This window comes from Dermacentor andersoni, chromosome 8 (assembly GCF_023375885.2).
Source record: "Dermacentor andersoni chromosome 8, qqDerAnde1_hic_scaffold, whole genome shotgun sequence".
Lineage (NCBI taxonomy): Eukaryota > Metazoa > Arthropoda > Arachnida > Ixodida > Ixodidae > Dermacentor > Dermacentor andersoni.
Window position 1 is genome coordinate 143,064,874 of NC_092821.1, and position 18,861 is coordinate 143,083,734.

At 46.9% G+C, this 18,861-nt stretch overlaps 1 long non-coding RNA gene across 1 annotated transcript; it reads left to right on the forward strand.

Annotated features, from left to right (window-relative positions):
- The first annotated feature begins 3,704 nt into the window (after window positions 1-3,704).
- On the forward strand, window positions 3,705-11,476 carry LOC129383300 (uncharacterized). Its single transcript, XR_008611171.2, has 4 exons — window positions 3,705-3,914; window positions 7,062-7,220; window positions 9,151-9,295; window positions 11,371-11,476. It is a non-coding gene; the product is annotated as an uncharacterized lncRNA (long non-coding RNA).
- Window positions 11,477-18,861: the final 7,385 nt, after the last annotated feature.

The following is an 18,861-nucleotide window of genomic DNA, read 5'->3' on the forward strand; positions in this document are numbered from 1 at the left end:
TGTGTCCACGCCACCTGTGTACTACCAAAGGCATTGCTACTACCACTCGGGTCTGATTACGCCACCTGCGTCATAGCGAATGGCGTGATGGCACCTGTCCTTTAAATGGTATATGTCGAATAAACGCCATGTTGGCCAGACCCCACAGACCCTCTCACCCTGGAGAAGCGGCTCCGCCAACCTGACTGCGTCATCCTCTCGGACGCTACCCTCCGTCGCCGGCTTCGGGCGCGACGCTACAGTGGTCACGAATACTGTGTAAAAGAATGTCCCGTGCTTCAGCTGTCGTAAGTTACAACATTACGTAACTACGTCACTTCATTTACTACTTCTACGCATGGCTACGAAGTCTCTTAGAACGCTTCGGCTGGCGTCGGCCTAGGTCTTCTTTCTTTGTCTAATGCCATCTTCGGCTACGCCATATTGCCGTCCTCCCGTGGTTTCTTTAACCCTAATTCTCCTGACAAGCCGAAGCATGACAACTCTCTTACCATGCCTGCCTCCCTTCCTCGATTTACCAGGTAGGCCTCCGATTCCGTGGATGAGATGCAAAATAAATTTCCCGGTGCACCTGAAAGTGGCCGGCGGGAGCGGATGGGAGGACACTCGACGCCGGCCACCCGGATACGTTTCCAGTGCTATTAAAGGCGTCTAGACACCAGATTAACCCCCTTATTCAGAAATGCATCGTAATTTGAAGCCCATGCTTGACTTGGATTTAAACGACGCCTGTCGTCAGCGCACCAAAAGAAACGCAACGAGCGTCTTCGGCGCGTTCGCACCAGGCGTCGTTGATATCAAGTCAAGCATGAGCCTCAACTTAAGTTGCATTTCTGATATGGAGGTTAGAGTAAATTGTCATTGTCATAAGCTTGGCTTGCCAACGGGGACAGCTTTTACGAAGTATGATTCACAGCAGCCGTGGGAAAGGTATATGCATTTCAATTTTCTCGAACAGAAATGAAACGCGGCTCCCCTCACCGGATTCGTCGCTATAGCCATAATAGAAAGGTCATTGTTGAGAGCAAAATAGTCTGACGTTAAAGACCCTGATAGAGACGCTGACGGAGTCGCGTTTCCAGAGCGGCTGCAAGTGAGTTTACCAAAGCACGGCTGGAAGAAGAAAGTGCGCCTTTACCACCTATGCATTTCCAGCATCCATAAGCATGGGCGCACGTGTAAAATTGAGACAACGACGATGAGCCACAGGGAGGAAGGAAATATATAGGAGGGAGCGGAGCATATCGCAACGCGACTGAAGCCAACCTAGAGCCCCAACACATCCTCGCACGTCCCAATGCGCAGTTGGTTTCGATGTTCCCGCTCAGGAGACACAGCCGAACAAACGCTCACCGAATAAAACTGCTGGCATAGCTACTGGGAACCAAACGCCTCGGCAAATATGCATTTTTGCTCCCTGATCTCGACGCAAGAGGCCACGTGTTGGACCACCACTGTGCCTTCTCTTACGCCGTGGGCTACACGGTGCGTTCGCTCGCCAAGGCTCGCTGCGTGATGTAATGCGCCTTCCTATATTTTCCATCCTCCATGACGCGTCGATTTGCTATCCTCAACGCTGTGTTAGTTCACCGGGCCTCCGTGACGTCGTGCGCTTAACATTCACGTCACTCAAAAGGTTATTCACCCCCGCTGGCGGGAATATTGAAAAGAGAAATTGGGCGGCAGAAATTGAATGATACTTCATTATTGCGTACACGATCGTACTTATGCCGGCCGTCATTGTGGTCCCCTAAATGCTGTGTCATAACAAACACCCGAGATTTTGGTGTCTGAATTTCTTTGACATCGCCAGCTACGAGTTTCTGAGAGGAAACGAAGGTGGAAATGGATTTTCCTGACAGGTGCTGGAGACGGAACAGTGTACCTCTTCGATTATCCTTCCCTGATAGTCCCGGGCAGCCCAAGGTGCTTTCAGCCAATTAGCGTTGCGTAATTAATACCTCGCACAGTCCGGGACTGTCCGCTGTTCAAGTCGCCTTATGGAGTGTTACACATTTCCTCACTCTGTCAGTGTTTAGTAGCACCGCTGGTACCGTGGTGTAAACTCTGCGCGTAATTATTTAGAAATATGTTGCCAGCGTCTCTTGGTACTTATGCCGCATTGCAAAACGCATTTGTATTCTGCGTTCACGTGCGGGTGCTCGACTGTAAAGTGCGTCCTGTTCTGCAGAGGAATGCTGTTTAGAGGATGTGGACGGTGCGACAATGCCGGAGAGGTATTCTGTTAGAGTCCACCCAGTGGACTGTCTATTTCGGCCGTTGCTGATTGGCTAGGGCCGCTCGTCTCTTCCTATCTCATACAGCTGCATCCAATCAGCAGCGGACGACATGGACGGTCCACTAGGTGGACTCTTACAGAATACCCCCCCCCCCCCCCCCCCCCCGCCCCCCCTGCTTTTCAGCGCGCGGGAGTATTGAGCGCGCTGAGGCCAGGGTCTCGTTTCTGTGTCTGATGAGCCATCCAACCCACCGTAGCATGAGCGTTTCAGCGAGAATAAAAGCCAAGAAAAAACGAAAAATGACCTTCTTTCCCAGTCCGTGGAGATGGTCAAACAGGGAAGCTGTGTTAGTTGCACCGAATGTTACACCATGCAAGGCAAACTTCACAAGCAGTTTATGTTGTAAATTTTTTGTTTCACGATTCTTTCACCGCATTTTCGCTTTTGTGTGCTTTGCGCGGTGATCTTGCTTTAGGAGCACTGCCGTTTAAACTGGACGTCTGTCTGGCACGCAGCTCGGGGTCGGCCCTATACGACGATGAGCCCGTTCACGAGCCAACTCCCGCTGACGCTCGCTGTATGGCAGCCTCTTAGGAATACGCGCTACTCGTGTTTTCCCCATAGTTGTAGCTCGTGTTTTCCCCATAGTTGCAATCGTTTTGATGATTGGTCGGATTGGTCTGACGATTGACGTGGCTGCCGGCTCTTATTGCCGGCGCAAGGAGTGCCGGCAGCCGCGCGCTCTTACTATCGCGTTTCAATCGCTGGGCGCTGTTCGTTGACCGCAAGCTGCCAGCACAGCATTTGTTTCTTTCACTGCATGGTGGAATCAATCGTCGATAAATTCGATGCCGATTTGGCTGGGTCGCCGAAAATGCACCGTGTGACAACCGTATAAGATGATTCGCTTGTGCGTTAGGATTCTCACAGGGGGAAAGGGGTCACTACAACCCCTTTCCCCCTGCTGAGCTCTTCCTTTCCCGCTAGGTCACGTGGCCCCCTTTAAGCGAAGCCCGACCACGAAGTAACAGGGTAAGCATAAACAGCTTCTCTGTAAAAGGCAGTTTCGCCCAAAGGCGAGGCAATAAAAGCGATAAGATGTTTAGCAACGCGCTGAAGGCGTCACAGAACGCGCGGAGCGTTGAAATTTAGCTTGATACCTATACGTTCCGCTCAGGACAATGGCACGCGGTGTCGTATGCGCACAGCTGCTCTTGTGCGAGAGTTCAACGCTTATGCCAGACGCTGCGACAAGCCGTGCTCCGGCAGAGCCGATAGAAGGGATGATGTGCGAGCTTCGCGCGGCCATTTGACTTCGTCGTCTTTTGCGCTGCTGATTGCGCGTCTCTGGAGACCCGCGAGGCGAGCATGCGCGTCGAGGGGCCTGCGGGGCTCGCGCTAGCTCGCGCTCGCCTCGAGCGCCCGACCCGCCAGAGTTCTTCTGACGTGGCCATCGAACGAGCATGGACGCATCCTTTTGATTAGGGGCCCTCACTCACGCTGGCTGCGTCGGCTGTTCCAGGTTTAGGGCGAAATCCGAGGAGGGTACGGAGATCTGACTGCCGATCGCCCAGAACACTTCGCTAATGAGAACGGGGATCGGCAAGAGACACAGCTTCGATCGCTTCGACGGGTGCTCGGAGCGTCCCGGGCCGGCACCTCAACGAACGCACGGTGAGGATTTCTCTTCGCATACGTCTCTTGTGTGACCTTGAAGGTGGTCGGTATATCGTTTTACAAGAGCGAAGGAAATTACGTGTCTTAAATGCAGCCGCTATGACTGCTGCTTATAGTCACGGAGAGATGTACTCGCCACTTGACCAGAGTCGTTTGATAGTTGACGCATGAGTTAACGCATGAGACCTCGTAAACGTGGCGTCGTCTTCGCAACCCGGGTGGTAGTTATACCGCCATTGGTCTTTGTTTAAGTTGGATATAAGAATATAATGGATTTCGAGGTGTGTTGTATGCGCAGCCCTGATCAAGCATCTCAAGTTCAGTGCCGATTTTTAAAAACAGGAGGGCGAAGTGAAATAACGTGAAATGTTAGTTTTTGCCATAGTCGAACGTGCGGGAAAGGCATATTTAGGATTCGCGAAGGGAGATATGGAGTATGGAGTGCTTCCAATAGCCGTTCAGTCCAAATTGATTGTCACGCACACTGACAGTTCTGCGCGTCAGTGTAAGCGTACATTTAAACTCATAGAAGGGTTAACCACGTGGTTCTGTGAAGTCCTTGGCGTGTTTAATGCCCTTTATACACAGGCGCCGCTTACAGCGGTTAAACTTAACGGCGGTGCCTCTTTTAACGAAGTTTAACGCCAACCGCAGTCTTTCGCAGCTACACGCACATTCCCATTCATGGTTCATGGCGGTGCGATGATACGCAATTTCAAGTTACACTGGAATTCCAAGACAATAGACAGTTTTAGTTACACGTACGTAGAGGCTTTGCGTACGTAGAGCTTCTACGTGTCAGCAGTGCGCATGCGTACAACGTAGCGGGCGCACGCGCGTCTCACGGACGTACGTGAGATTCAATTCTTTGCGTGCGTTTCTTGCGTACGTAGACAGCTTCGCGCGGGAGTTCCGCGAGATCACAAACAAGCGATAGCGGGCCGCGCGCGCGCAGACGGCTTGCATCGAAACACGGCGACAGGATTTGATTGGCTACCGCCGTGTCCACATTTCCCGATAGACGTAACTACGGGGTCGCTCTTGGCGTGCGTCGCGTACGTGTAGCTAAAAGCGTTTCAGATGGCGTGCACGTAAGGTGCGTAGGCTTTTCACGTTTGCACACGTGAAGCCTCTACGTACGTGTAACTAAAACTGTCTAATGCTGCACTAACGCGAACAATTTAAAGCTACTTTGTCACGAAATGAGCATGGCGTGAAGAGCAGGCACGGCACGCCTGAAAACTCGTCAGACGATTAGGCGTCTTTCCTAGGCCATATCGACGCGGCTCGCATTTCTCAGAACGCTGAAGCGGACGCACGCAGCGTCAACTAACCACTACATGTTTTTGCACGTATAATTCGTAGCGCAGGTAGCCACCCTTGATTCCTTTTGCGTGGCCCTTAGTTGGCCGCAAGAGTGCCGTCGCACTTGCATCATCTCGGGGCAGAGGCGCACATTCTGCTGAGTATTTCAGACAGAGGAGTCAGATTATCTTCCCAATTGGTAATCACGGCATCCGTAAGTCACGATAGGACAATTTGCACTCTCTTTGATGACCTGCGTCGGACCCACGCTGCATTCCGTTGATGTGCTGTCCTTCATCTTGACCCCTAGCGAAACGTCGGTTTTTAACTTAGATCGAAATTACCAAGGCAGTCAACATGGGTTAGCGGCCAAACGGCCCTTCCGTCTGCTTTGTAACTGCGCTAAACGCGTTTTGCCTCAACGGAGTTTGTGTTATAAGGTCGCCCGCGTTACGACGGTATGCAACGATCTCGATTTTTTAGAGCGCCGCTCTTAGGTGCCCATTCCTACGTTGGGTGTCGGTCTCCGACTCTGTGTAAATGCCAAATTACACGTACCCTTGGTGGCGGGCAAAATCCCACGCTCGCGCGCGTCCGCTTTACTGGCATTTCCGCCTTGGTAAACATCATGTCGTATTTTTTTTTTTTCAGGCAGCAAGAGCACTAATATTTGTCTGTAGAAGAGATCTACGCTCGCGCTGTGCTATCCTGCCTTGCTGTGTAATCCAGAGAAAATGTGACAAATCGTCCGTGCATTCCTGGTGCCACGGTGACATATGTACTGCACTGCGAATAACCGCGCGAATAACCACGGCAGCACCATGTTTCCCTTTGTACCTACAGACATTGACGAAATAGATACAGGCATCGAAATCTTTGTGTTCATAGAAATGTGAGCTACAAAGAAGTGAATTCTCTGTCTGAGAACCTTTATCCTCTATCTGAAAACATTTATGGACGTCTCCTTCTTTGTTGATGTTATAGAAATCGACGAATTAGGAAGAGACATCAATATACTTGTATTTCTTGAAATGTATTTACCATTTCGCGTGGAAATAGATCGCAGAACTCCTTTGAAAATCCCCTGACATTCTCGCTCACCCCTTTGCATATTTATAGAACTAGATGTATGCAAAGCATGTATATGCACTACACATGCACTAGACATTGCTTCATGGTTGTTTGCAAGCCAAGTGGGCAGTTGCCTTGCAATTTTTCGGGTGAATGCCTCTCGTTCCGACGCTCCTTAATCGTATCTTGTGCTTGCCGTCCGACGTCGCTAGGTCGTAGGTGGCTGAGTACGACGAGCCATGGGCGTCAGGAGACCCAGCTGGGACGAGATGTTGCTTATTGCAAAACAAACTTGAGCGATTTATTTCCAACACAAGTGATCAATTTTGATATCAGAATGGAGAAAGTAATAATGCACACAGCGGGGTTGCTCACATGTATTCTCGATATGAGCAAGTAAAAGTCGTCATGGAACCTCTGGTTGGTGACACTGGATAGACGTCGTTCTTTCCTCTGGTTTCTCTCATGCATATGAATCACTAGCGTGCCTTTCAAATTTGTTTTCGCAGTACGACGAAATTGCAAAATAGGTGTGAGAACAACGACGCTTACAGAAATTCTTGGACAGCTCAGTAATTCGATGCTGCCTGAACAGCCATACCATCGGTTTACCAAGGCAACTAGCGTTACATTTCTCTGCGGTGTTCTTGGTGCGAAACTTCGCTAAATTGCTTGGGCCGAGTTATTTATAGGCCGAGAATTTATTTATAGCTTCATGCTATACGCGGCTGGGTGACATTATTTCCTTTGCCTGGATCCTGTGCACAGGCCGAGTACATCAAGGACCCACAGTGTTGCGGAGTTGCCGTGCACGTCGATTGCAGCGCCCTCTGTCCACCCGTCGTGGCCGTGAGTGGCGTGCTCCGCAGATGTGCCGCTGTCTGCTCGTCAGCGATGGTTGTGGCTGCATCTATGGGGACACTGATGGTTAGTATCTACTACATTGATCACAGAAACAAAAATCATAGACTTGTGAGGAGCTTTCTTTAGTTCGGGCCCAACTCCTATGTGACCTATCCAAATGCACGTAAGAGACAAACGTATTGCTCAGATAAACCGCTGTACCCATTTGAATTAAATCTGTTGTATTTGAGAGAAAGCGTTAAATTTAAGTTGTTGCAGGAAGCGAAATCATTATTTGCGATTCAGTTTTTATATATATATTGCCGGAAGTGCGTAATATTGAGAGCAACAGAAGCAGGAAGTAAACGTATTTGTATGTCTGCGCCATTTACAGATCTCGCAGTTCTGTGATCTGCATTCGATAGAGCATCTACAGTAGGCAAATTTGCTGCAATAGTTTATAGCTTACGTAGATTTGTTAGAAGGTTGACAAGAGTTAATCAAAATTTGTATTCACCAATTACTAATATATCTCACAAGAGTGCATAGTTAGCTTATTCCGCTTTAAATTATTGCTAACTGTAGTTTGCACAGTTGCCATATCGTTTTTCATTGCTCAGCTAAATATTTGTGCTCTATATAGTTTCATTTTTCTAAACTGCAATTAATCACAATTATTAAAAAAATTAAACTGAAATCGAAAATTTGCTTTAATAGTTACTAGATTTACCCTTTTTCTTTCAAATGTAAGAAAACAAACTTAACCCTTTGTGTGGTTGGCGAGCAATATTATTTCGCCTTTCCTATATGTTTAGATAGGAATCTCAGAGCTAAAGCGTCCTCTCAACCTTATGAGAAAAATCCTCGGTGTGGATTTTACAAAACGAGCGTAGCCAGTGTAGTATTCAATAAGAGAAAATGCAAGTCGGACATAGGTGCAATGCCTAAGGCGTATAAACGGCAATGTATTAAAACTAGGGAATGAGTGCCATTATGAAATTAAGCAGCTTGCGCACATAAGGATGTGCCAGCTTGAGCATGGAAAGGGTAATTGAAGGTCACTTCATCTGGCAGGCCTTCGTCCTGCTGTGGTTAGAAATACGCCGTTCTTAATGATAATGGTGATGGCAGTGAGCACGTGTTTTGGCTCTGTAAAAAGTCTTTCACATAGTCTATTCTCGCGATATCTAGTCGGTTCTTTTTTTACGTACAGGCTGGTATCTTTACATTCCATGCTGGATGTAGATTTTGCGACAATGCCTCTTATCAAAATTGGTTAGATGGATCTAGTACGCTTCGCTGGTCACCGACGTGGTCGCAAACCCTACCTAACGCATTCGCTCCAGATATGTCTGCTCTACGATGAACTGTGTCAATAGCTCAGTCATCTTGGCAACGATCTTGCGGAATATTCACACCAATTTGGTATTGACTGTTGCTTCGCAACAAACGACGAAAAGGAACTATAGAGTGCGTTTGAAACACCTTAAAATTGAAAATTTAGTGGTTGCAGCGTAAACGGAGCAACCTCAATTCAGTACTGCACCTTCGTCTCTGTGTTGATTCACTGAACATCTTATTTTTTTACCGTATGAAACATCCCGAGAATACTCTTACTTTGCCCATGTGCTGCCCATGTGCATGAAGATGGTGCTTCTAGAATCCACCAGTTCAACATAGACAAAAACTGTGTTTTCAAGTTCATAAAGTACTAGTCAGTATTAAGAAGTATATTTAACAGCTGTTATGTCCACGTAGTGTATAATGAATTTCAGGAGGATATATCTTCATCCGCACGCACAATGTTATCATTTAACGAGTGGTAAATTCCGATGACACATTCCGAACAATGACGAAGTGACGTTTTCTTCTCTTTACGAAGTAGTATATCACTGCTTTCGTTTCTGAATTCTCTTATGTGGTACTCCTCCAACTTTATCTTTAATGATGTGTCAACAAGCTAGATTTCGCTTTGGTGCGCTTAGCATTATATTTTGCTGAATACTGTGTGCAGGTGGCCTTCCTCGACGTTGCCAGGCATGACATTTCAAGGCAACGGCGAGGGACACTATCCATCCGCAGTGGAAATCAGTCGCGTGCTTCAAGGTCACGACCTCAATGGAAACGAAGTCATCGTACTGTGCCCGCTGCCACCAGCGGTGAGTGGGCTTCCTGCTACAATTAGCTTGAATCGTGACATTTCGACGCTCATCTTTCACAAAGAGTTGTGTGTGTTCTCGCTTCATCGAGACTATTTTTACGCGCTGACGGTGTTGTAATTACGCGTGGGTTTAGAATATCAGAGAAGCTTTGCTGACGGGAACGCCGCCTTCGGAATTAGTGACGGTGCAGTTTACGCTATTAGCCAGAATCGGAATCGCGCTGTATTGAGTTTATCACATAAATGAATATACCGGAGGAAGTCCCAGAGCACAACGCACTATCAGGTACTGCGAAAAACAAACGAAGCGTCATTTAGCAGCAGTGTAGAATAAAGCATCGCAAGAAAAAGAAAACAGTAGTATAAGTCTAATAGGGAATTGTATAACACAATTTTGATGATTCAAAGAATACAAAATATTGCCGCTAAAGTAAGACATATATAATACAATATACAAAATAATGTTCACAGGAATATCAAGGAACTGAACAAAAAATGTTTTAAAATATGCATAAGTGCAAACAGCTTGTACGTAACAAATTTGGCAATCGAGCAGATGTATTTTTGGGGAGCAAGAAACAAATGTGTTTTATCTTTTTTAAAAATAAAGCTACCCATTAAATAAAGATAACGCTTGCTACTTAAACATAGATAGTGACGACGATTGTTTAATTGGGGAGATGATTCCTTAATCATATGCTAGAAAAAAGATGACTCTTCTTCTGCCATAACTTGTTCGCATTAAAGGTAAAAGCAAATTGCTATATCAAATGTATATATTTGTTATTGTTAACAAGCTCAACTGCACCTAATATGTTGCCTGGAATGAGGTCATTAAGTAATTCATACGAGATGATGGTAATAATTATGGTTGACCAATTGTTATATGTGGTAAATCTCGAAGTAGGTGAGACGCGCTGGTGTGCAATGGGAAACGCTGGTGAAAGGCAGCCTTGTATATTTACAGGGTTAAAGGGATACTAAAGAGCAAATTAATTTGAACTGTATTGGCGTATTACCTTTCTGCAGAAACAAGAACCACTTTGACCTTAAAAGAAAGCGTTATGAACAAAGTCGCAACAATACGAAACGCCGGCGGCAACGCTGTCTTGGAAGTTTCCGTACAACTTGCTGCGACGTCAGTGATTTTGACAGCCTCTGCTCATCGCCGGTAAATTGCACATTAGTCGATATTGACACGAGGGATTTATAAAGGAGCCAAAGGCTGGACTCCATATTATATAGTTTATGTAGTTATATGGTATGTAGTTTCTAGGATTCTTATATTGCGTCGATCAAAACCGCCATGCAGGAACATAAGTCGAAATTCACGGCTTGACGCTGACGTATTGGCACTGGTGTTTCAGCGGCAAATAGCAAGCAGCTATTAGCAGCTACCGTTTTATTATTAGACTATTGTTTTCCTAGTAATAATGATAATAGCCTATTTCGTTAATGTCCGTTTAGGTATATTGAACCTTGAACTATAATGCTTTAACTAAAAAGGTTGAAGGACACTTAAGCTTCGCCTTTAGGAGTGGAACGCTATGTCATTCAAAGAAACATGACTGCTTCTCACATTTCACGGCAATCTAGGTTTGTTGCATGTGAATGGACGTGTATGTATAGGGCGAAGTCCGCGTCTTCTCAGCAAGGAAGGCTTTATGAAAGTGCACATTTTCACATTAAACGGCCGCACCATTTAGTCGCCCTACGTTGTACTCAAGCCCGCATTTTGAGGCGGCTGCCGGTATTAACTGTTGCTATTCAGCTGGGCGGCCTATATAGTACGGAAATGGCAAGTACTCTAGTAGCTGTGCGAACTCTTGTCAGTGCACGTGCATGCACCAGCTTGGTATAGTGCATGCAGTGCTAGAGCTTTCGAATGCACTAGTGTTTATTCAAGTTCACTCAAACTCGCGCACAGTCGATCTCTACCATGGTGACTTAAATAGCGATACAGGCATTGCGTCCAACCGAGCAGCGCCGATTCTACCGGTGATGTTAACGGCACTAAACAGTGCTGCATCGTGTAAATAGGCCACACACTCCATTGTCGTCCTTTTTACGCAGGTTATTCCAGTGGCGGAGATGCACAAAGCACACCGGCTGTGACGATCAGTTGCGTGCAGCGCGATCGTACGTTACTCTGTTGGCCTTTCTCCTACCTGAGCATACCTGAAGTATGTTCAAATTGCAAGTTTTTTAAAAATATCCAACCTACCAACCCAGTTTATCTAAAGTAAACTGTTAGGAAAGTATAGATGCTGTCTTTTGGTTACTGGTTTAACTTTTCGAAAGAATTTCTTAAGGTTGTAGTAATATAATCAAAATACTTGCTGACGATTATAAGCCAGCCATGGGGTTCTCGAGCTACACTGTATTAACGCGACACTTCCTTCGGATTGACGCACTTCTTTAGTCGGTCTGAATATGTCGTTTCTTTATTTACAAACAAGACCAAGAAGTTAAGCTTCATGGTTAACTTGAATTATGCTGCCTCTTTCTTTTCGTGTTTTTCATTTTTAGGTTGCTTTGCCTATGTGGCGTGCACATGCAGTTGTCACATGTGCACATGCGTTGTAGATTTTGTGCCCTCGTATCTTGAGTATACAAACTTCATTTATGACGCACTTCCGATGTTTATCAACAAGTAGTAGGACATTCTAGTCGATCCCTCGGCCAACTTCGTGCTAAGCCTAAATTCGTGTCGACGTCCTCCAGATGCATTGCCGGTCTCCGTGGACGCGTTAAGAATCCAGCTGGTGCTCTTCATCTTGTAGGCATGTGCAATTGCGGGCATAGTAAAATACTGAGATAACCTCGACACGTAAAACTTCACTGAGGCGCACTTCTTTAGAATGCAAGATAAGCAGTGCCGTAAGAGGTCGTACCTAATAAGCCTTGTTTGAAAATCTGTGCGGCCAGAAAGTTTCTCTTAGTCTGTGACGGGCTCGAGTATCTAGAGTAGAAGGAAATGACTTAGTTATATGGGCTAGACAGTTTTAAAAACTTGTTCCGATTGACCGGAATCCTTTATTTTGGATAACCGGATTTCTCGCAGTGTGCGCATAAGTAAGGTTCAGTGCATTAAATGTGGTCTTTTACGCACGTGTTCTAATGAGAAAAATAAAATCGAGCCACCCAGTGTGCGAGTACAAAAAAGAACATTGCGTTCTCAGACGGCCCACATCGTGCTCGATACGCTTTACTTATTTCACGTAAATACAGGTAGCGTTAATGGACGGTTTACACCGAAAAGACTCGAACCGGCACGAGTTGGTCTTGTGCCGTGCCGAGATTGCTGAGGTCGGTAAGTTCACTTAAAGCCAGAAAACTGAGAATTATTGTTTGGGGTGTCCTCGTAACCGTAAGTGTGCAGGAATGGGAGCTTATACAGTCGCTAGCTGCTTGCGACCTCATGAAATTGAAGACCCCTGCTTCGCTGTCACTGGATTACGTAAGAGTAATTACTAGCTAGCGTCCTCCTGTTTTCGCTTTATGTGATGTCACGAGATTTAAATGTGGACATTTCTTGCTTGAAATTGCTTGTAATTTTTCCGAACGACTATACAGATTTGGAACTTGACGCATAATAAGCAAGCATACTTTTTTCTTTTCAGGTCAACGCCACTCGTTCTCGGGGTTTGTGCACCGTTCTGTATTGGACGCCCAAATGGCACCTTTCCTGCATCTTCTACAAATGGCTTTTTCTCCGCGGTGTGCAATGCACTTTTGCAGCCGTATCGGTAAGTTCTCCAAAAAACGTCTCTCACATACCATAAGCGCATGACTTCGCACGGTACACCCACTAACAGTGTTATCTTCTGATGCCCAGAGGGATGGCATCGACGCGGCAATGCTTGCCAATTTTTATGTAATAGATAGCGTCTCGGCATTTAGCGTCTGTCAACACTGCACTAAGGTGACTAAATGCTTTCCTTCAGAGCATGCGTGCACCCTACACTGCAGTCATATGGCGCCACCTGTTAGGGGAAAATAGGTATAGAGCGAGTTTAGCCGGCGCAAATAAACGAGGACGCAAGAACACATACAGAAAACCCGCGCTGTATATATCTGTTTAGATATTTGCCTGTTCGCTTGCGAATACGCGTTTTTGTTGTAGTTTGCAGTTTATGCGGTTTATGTGTTCTGGCGTCTTCGCTATATAAGCCGGTGAAATACCCAGCATGTGTCACGAGGTATCCGGAATTGAAGTACTCCTCTGTGAAAATGAACCCTTCACTGCCTCAGTGACCGCTCTAGGCCTAGCAGTATCAAAGCAGCATATCTCTGATTGCGACAAACACTCTTTCTAGGTTGTCCTCAACTGAAAGTGAGACTGAGGTAATTTAGCCATTTATTTTTTTGCTCGTGACCAAGAACAAGAAACGCGGGTAAATTAGGGTCGCGAAGCAGGCAGCTTGGGCAATAGCCCCATTTATGTGAATGCGACAAGTGGCGCATCGCATCCATGGAAACGAGGCGCTAGTGTATTGCCTAACATTAATGCGTCGGACAGGTCTGGATTCAGGAGTAAGTCGACTTTCGCAGTGCACGTAAACGCGATCGCATCGCACGGGAATAATGGAGAAGGGAGTTTGTTGCGGATTTGCTGCTCTCGCCGGGCAGCGCACCGGCTTGCCCCAGTAAGCACCGGAAGCACCGCTTTGCCTTCGATGTGCGACACCGTGCGCCGCCACCATCGCACCACGGGTAATGCGCACGCATGTAAACCCTGGTGCACCGCATTATACCCCTGTCAAGCGGGCAAGGTAAGTGCACTTACGGGGAGTGCACTTCGGTACCTTGAGTCACACTTTAGGCAACGCGCTTCTTAACGGGAAAACAGAGTGCACTCGCAGTAAAAACAAAATGGTGACAGACTAAGAGCGCGTTTTAAAGATGTAAATTAACAAGAGAAAGCTGCTAAAAAGCGATTGTTTTAAGAAGAATTATATATGAAAAGAAACTTCATCTATTTGTCTCAGCAAAAAACGAAGAAGTTTTTATTACAAGTGTGTTGCAAGTCAATGCTGGCCAAGACGAATGCCTAGCCAATCCAAAACAACAAGGCGGTGTGCGGCAGTTGATCCTGCTCATAATCCTGCTAGAACAGAATATGAGCGAGTATATATGAGCAAAGACGGCAAGTTCGATATTTAGCTACACTGCAAAATGCCACGCACACGGTTCAAAGCACGACCGGCGTGGTCAGCACACTTTCGCACCAAAATAAACACGAACTGAATGAGCATGGCGGCGCCGCAATGCCGCATCATTCTGGCGCCGTTAGTTGCGTACATGATAAATTCGTTTCTTTATTGTGCTGTTTCGCTTCTCGCTAAACACAAATTATATTGTTAAAAGCTGCTCAATAACTGATATGAACATTTGTGTCCTTTTTCTATGCATTACATTTTGCGTCGTTGAAAGCGTTGGTGGCGAGGCTAGGCACTCCTTCAAACCGTTGGCGGCGAGGCTACGCACTCGGCCAGCAAAGTGCGTTCCGTGAACGTACTCCGACTTGAGTGCACTCATATGAGAGTACACTCCGCTGCGACGTTAAGATTTGGGAAAGTGCACTTAAAAACCTAGTGCACTCGCCGTAAGTGCACTTAACTTGCCCGCTTGACAGGGGTATTACTCTTGATGCGCTAGGAAATGTGATGCACCACTGTCGCATTCTTACGCATTCATGTAAATACGGCTATCGTCATTTTGTTAATGCAAGCATGGCATACAGTGGGATCGTTGACGGTAAACATTACCGGAGCCGAGAGAACCCCGCGGATGTGCCATCATAGCAGCCGGTACCGGTAGCGGTCATGGTGAGACATGCTATATTTCGACTCTATGGTACTGTTAACCACAAAAGTTTTACCCAATTTTCGAGAAGACTGTAACCGTAGTCAGTAAAAGCGAACATCACAATGTTGTTAACATACACTGGCAGAGGCTGTAAATGCGAATTCGGACTGCGTGGTGAGGCTGCGCAGATATTCAGCATTTTCTCAGATTTCGCGTTGCGTAAAGTTTGTTCTATTGTTCCACAATACTGCTGTGCTTTAAGGGGGACATGTCTATTGAAATCCACTGCCTTATTTCTTCATAGATTTTGATGTAAACTGGCGCAAATATTGTTTCCCTGATGCTTCCACAAAATTTTCAGGATGTTATTGGATAATTTTATTCAGAATCTTTCTTTTTCTGGAAGGCCTGAGGGCTTAAATATGCAGTCAAAGGCTCGTTGAGTATACATAGCATATTTAAATGCGTGCTTAAGGAGCTCTAATGCTCTGTGCTCTAATGGAGACGGCAAAGAAAGTCGAGTCAAACTAGACCTAACAGCAACAAAAATACCAGCTCCAAAACTGGGGAGAAAGACAAAAAAGAAAACGTTTCGAGAAAATGGCTGTCGAAGTTTCACCTTCTCAGTACTTTAAAAGGCAACATATTTGTAGTCTTTGGTTTGTTTTGTGATGTGTGTCTTCTTGCAACACATGGCCTCTTATCTGGTGCACCTTCGTTCCACCTTTTTTTTGTATGGCATTATTTAGTTCAGCTCTGTAGAAAGCATAGTGCAAGGGTTTTATGCCCAGTGACGTTCAAAATTGTGTGTGCATAGAGTTCCAGTGTTGCGCCTTCAGACTGCCACATGAATGGCTCTCTCCAGTGCAATTAGTGAAGCATTGTTGTCTCTTGGCAGAATCAACCACGTGACTGAATGATCGGTCTCGGGCAGTCCGGGACTGACAAAGAAGTGTAATAATCGAAGAGGGCCGCTTACTGGATCGGGCGAATGGCTGCTGGGCAAATCGTCTCAGGGGTGGTTATGTGGGCCTGAGCTCTTGTGCTCCAATTTCGAGGAAAAAAAGGGCGGCAGCAATGTTATAGTAACCGAGATGTAACAGGCCCTCGAAATTCTAGTACGGAGCAGGTTAGGACGCATGGCCAGTTTGCCTACGCTCATTATTTTTGCAGCAATTGAAGCTGAGCTAGCAGTAGTAAACGTGACTTTGCATTCGAGACAGATAACCAACGGCGATATTTTGGTACTATCACTTTTAGAGGACAAAATTTAACGAGAACGCCGTGTCGCACACGCCTTCGCTTTCTGCGAGGTACAGCGACCTAACTACGTTGTTTTACTACACTTAGCGCAGTGAGAAAAACTACATCGCCTCGGACACTCAACGCGTCTTCCTCCAGTGTAGTGAAATCTCGCGAAAGTGAAAACGTCTTGCAATCAGATCGTTCGAGAACAGCGCCCCAGGAGCTAAGCGCACCACAGCTTAACATAAAAATTCACGAACAGCTGCATGTTTCACGTGTTTATAAAGTCACCTTGTGGCTCGTTACACCTTTCGTCGCTGGGCCGATGTGAAGTAGCACCGGTGGTAACGCGGTGTAAACGGTGCTCGTAATTATTTAGAAATGTGTTTCTAGCGTCTCGCGATGCTTATGCCGCGTTGCAAAACACTTTTGCATTCTGCGTTCACGTCTCGGTGCTCAACTGTGACGCGTGTCTTGTTCCACAGAGGAACGTTGCTTCGAGGATGTGCGCCCTGAACCCCATCAAGGACATAATAAAGTTTTATCTCTCTCTCTCTCTCTCTCTCGACAGTTCTGCTTTTCCAGAGCTCGCGGGATTATTCAGTGCGCTAAGGCCAGTGTCTCCTTTCTGTGCTTGCTGAGTCATCTGACCCACCATTGCACCAGCGTTACAGCGGGAATAGAAGCCGAGAAGAAACGATAGGAGGCAGTTGTGGACCCGAAGGCGAGGCATTGAAAGCGATTGAAAGAACATTAGCAACGCGCTGAAAGCGTCCGCGCAACGCTGGGGCGGTGAGCATTGTATTTAGCTTGATCCCTATCTGTTCAGCCCACACCAATGGCGTAAGGTCGGGTATACACGCACAGCCGCTCTTGTGCGTGCTCTCAACGGTCACGCCAGCAGCGCAAGCTAGGAAACGCTGCGACCAGCCGTGCTGCGACGGAGCCGATAGAAGGGATGGTGTGCGTGCTCTCGCGAGTCCATTTGGCTTCGTCGTCTTTCGCGCTGCCCACTGCGCGTCTCTGGAGACCTCCTGAACCTCCACGCGCTTGGTGCGCGCTCGAGTGGCTTGCGGTGCTCGCGCTCGCCTCGAGCGCCCACCTGCCAGCGTTCTTCTGACGTGTCGATCGAACGAGTATGGACGCGGCCTTTTAACCGGTGGCCCTTACGCACGCTCGCGGCATGGGCTGTTAGTGGTTGCAGGTGAAATCGGAGCAGGGTATGGAGTTCCGACTACTTATCCCCTACGACAGTTCGCTTGCGAGAAGGGGGAGTGGCATGCGACGCAGATTGCACCACTTCGACGGGTACTGAGAACGTCACTGGCTGACGGCTGATCGTACACACGGTGAGAGTTTCTCTTCGCATATCTCTCTCGTGTAACCTTGGAAGCGGCTGTATTTCTGGAGGTTGGCGGTATATCGTTTTCCAAGAGGGAAGGAAAGTACGTGGCTTTTCTGCAGCCGCTGTGACTGCCGTTTTTGTCAGGAAGAGATGTACTCGCGGCGTGGCCGGAGTCGTTTGATAGGTGACGCTAGAGTTAACGCATAAGACGACGTATACGTGGCGCCGTCTGCGTGACCCGTTTGGTAGTTATGGCGTCATTGGTCTTTGTTTTAAGTTGAATAATTAAGACTATAATGGATTTGGAGGTGTGTTGTATAGGCAGCTCTAATCAGGCAACTGAAGTTAAGTGCTGATTTCCACAGACAGAAAGGCGAAGTGAAATTGCGTAAAGTATTAGTTTTGGTTATCGAGTCGAACGTGCGGGAAAGGCACATTTATAGACTTCGCGAATAGACATATATAGTATCCGTTCAAATTGACTGTCACACCTACTGACAGTTCTGCGTGTCAGTGTAAGCATACATCTGAAAGCATAGAAGGGTAACCCACGTAATTCTGTAGAGGTCCTTGGCGCATGACTAATGGCCTTTTCATTCGGGTGCCGCTTACCGCGCTTAAACCTAACGGTGGTGTCTCTTTTAACGAAGTTTAGCGCCAACCACAGTATTCCGAAGCTTCCATCCCATTCCCAATCACGGTTCACGGCGGCGATGAGACGCAATACCAAAGTTCCACTGGAGTTGCAAGGCAATGTCGCAAAAATTTAAAGCTAGTTTGGCACGAAACGAGCATGGCTTGAAGAGCAGGCACGGAACGCCTGAAGATTCTTCTGAAGCTTCGGCGTATTCACCAGGCGATATCGACGCAGTTCGTGGTTTCTGAGAGCGCTGCAGCAAACGGATGCAGTGTCCACTAACCAGTACGTGTTTTTGCACGTGTTATTCGACGTGCAGGTTTTCTTAACTATTTCTCGCGCATAGTTGGTTTAGCTCAGGCAGCAACCGGTAACACTCGCTCACATTGTCGAGGTTCAGCCGCCCTTGATTCCTCTTGTGTGACCCTTCGTTGATACGAAGTGTGATTCTCTGTGATCCTCTTGTGTGACCCTCTGGGTTGATACGTGCATCGGAGTACTTCAGCGCAGATGGGCCATATTATAT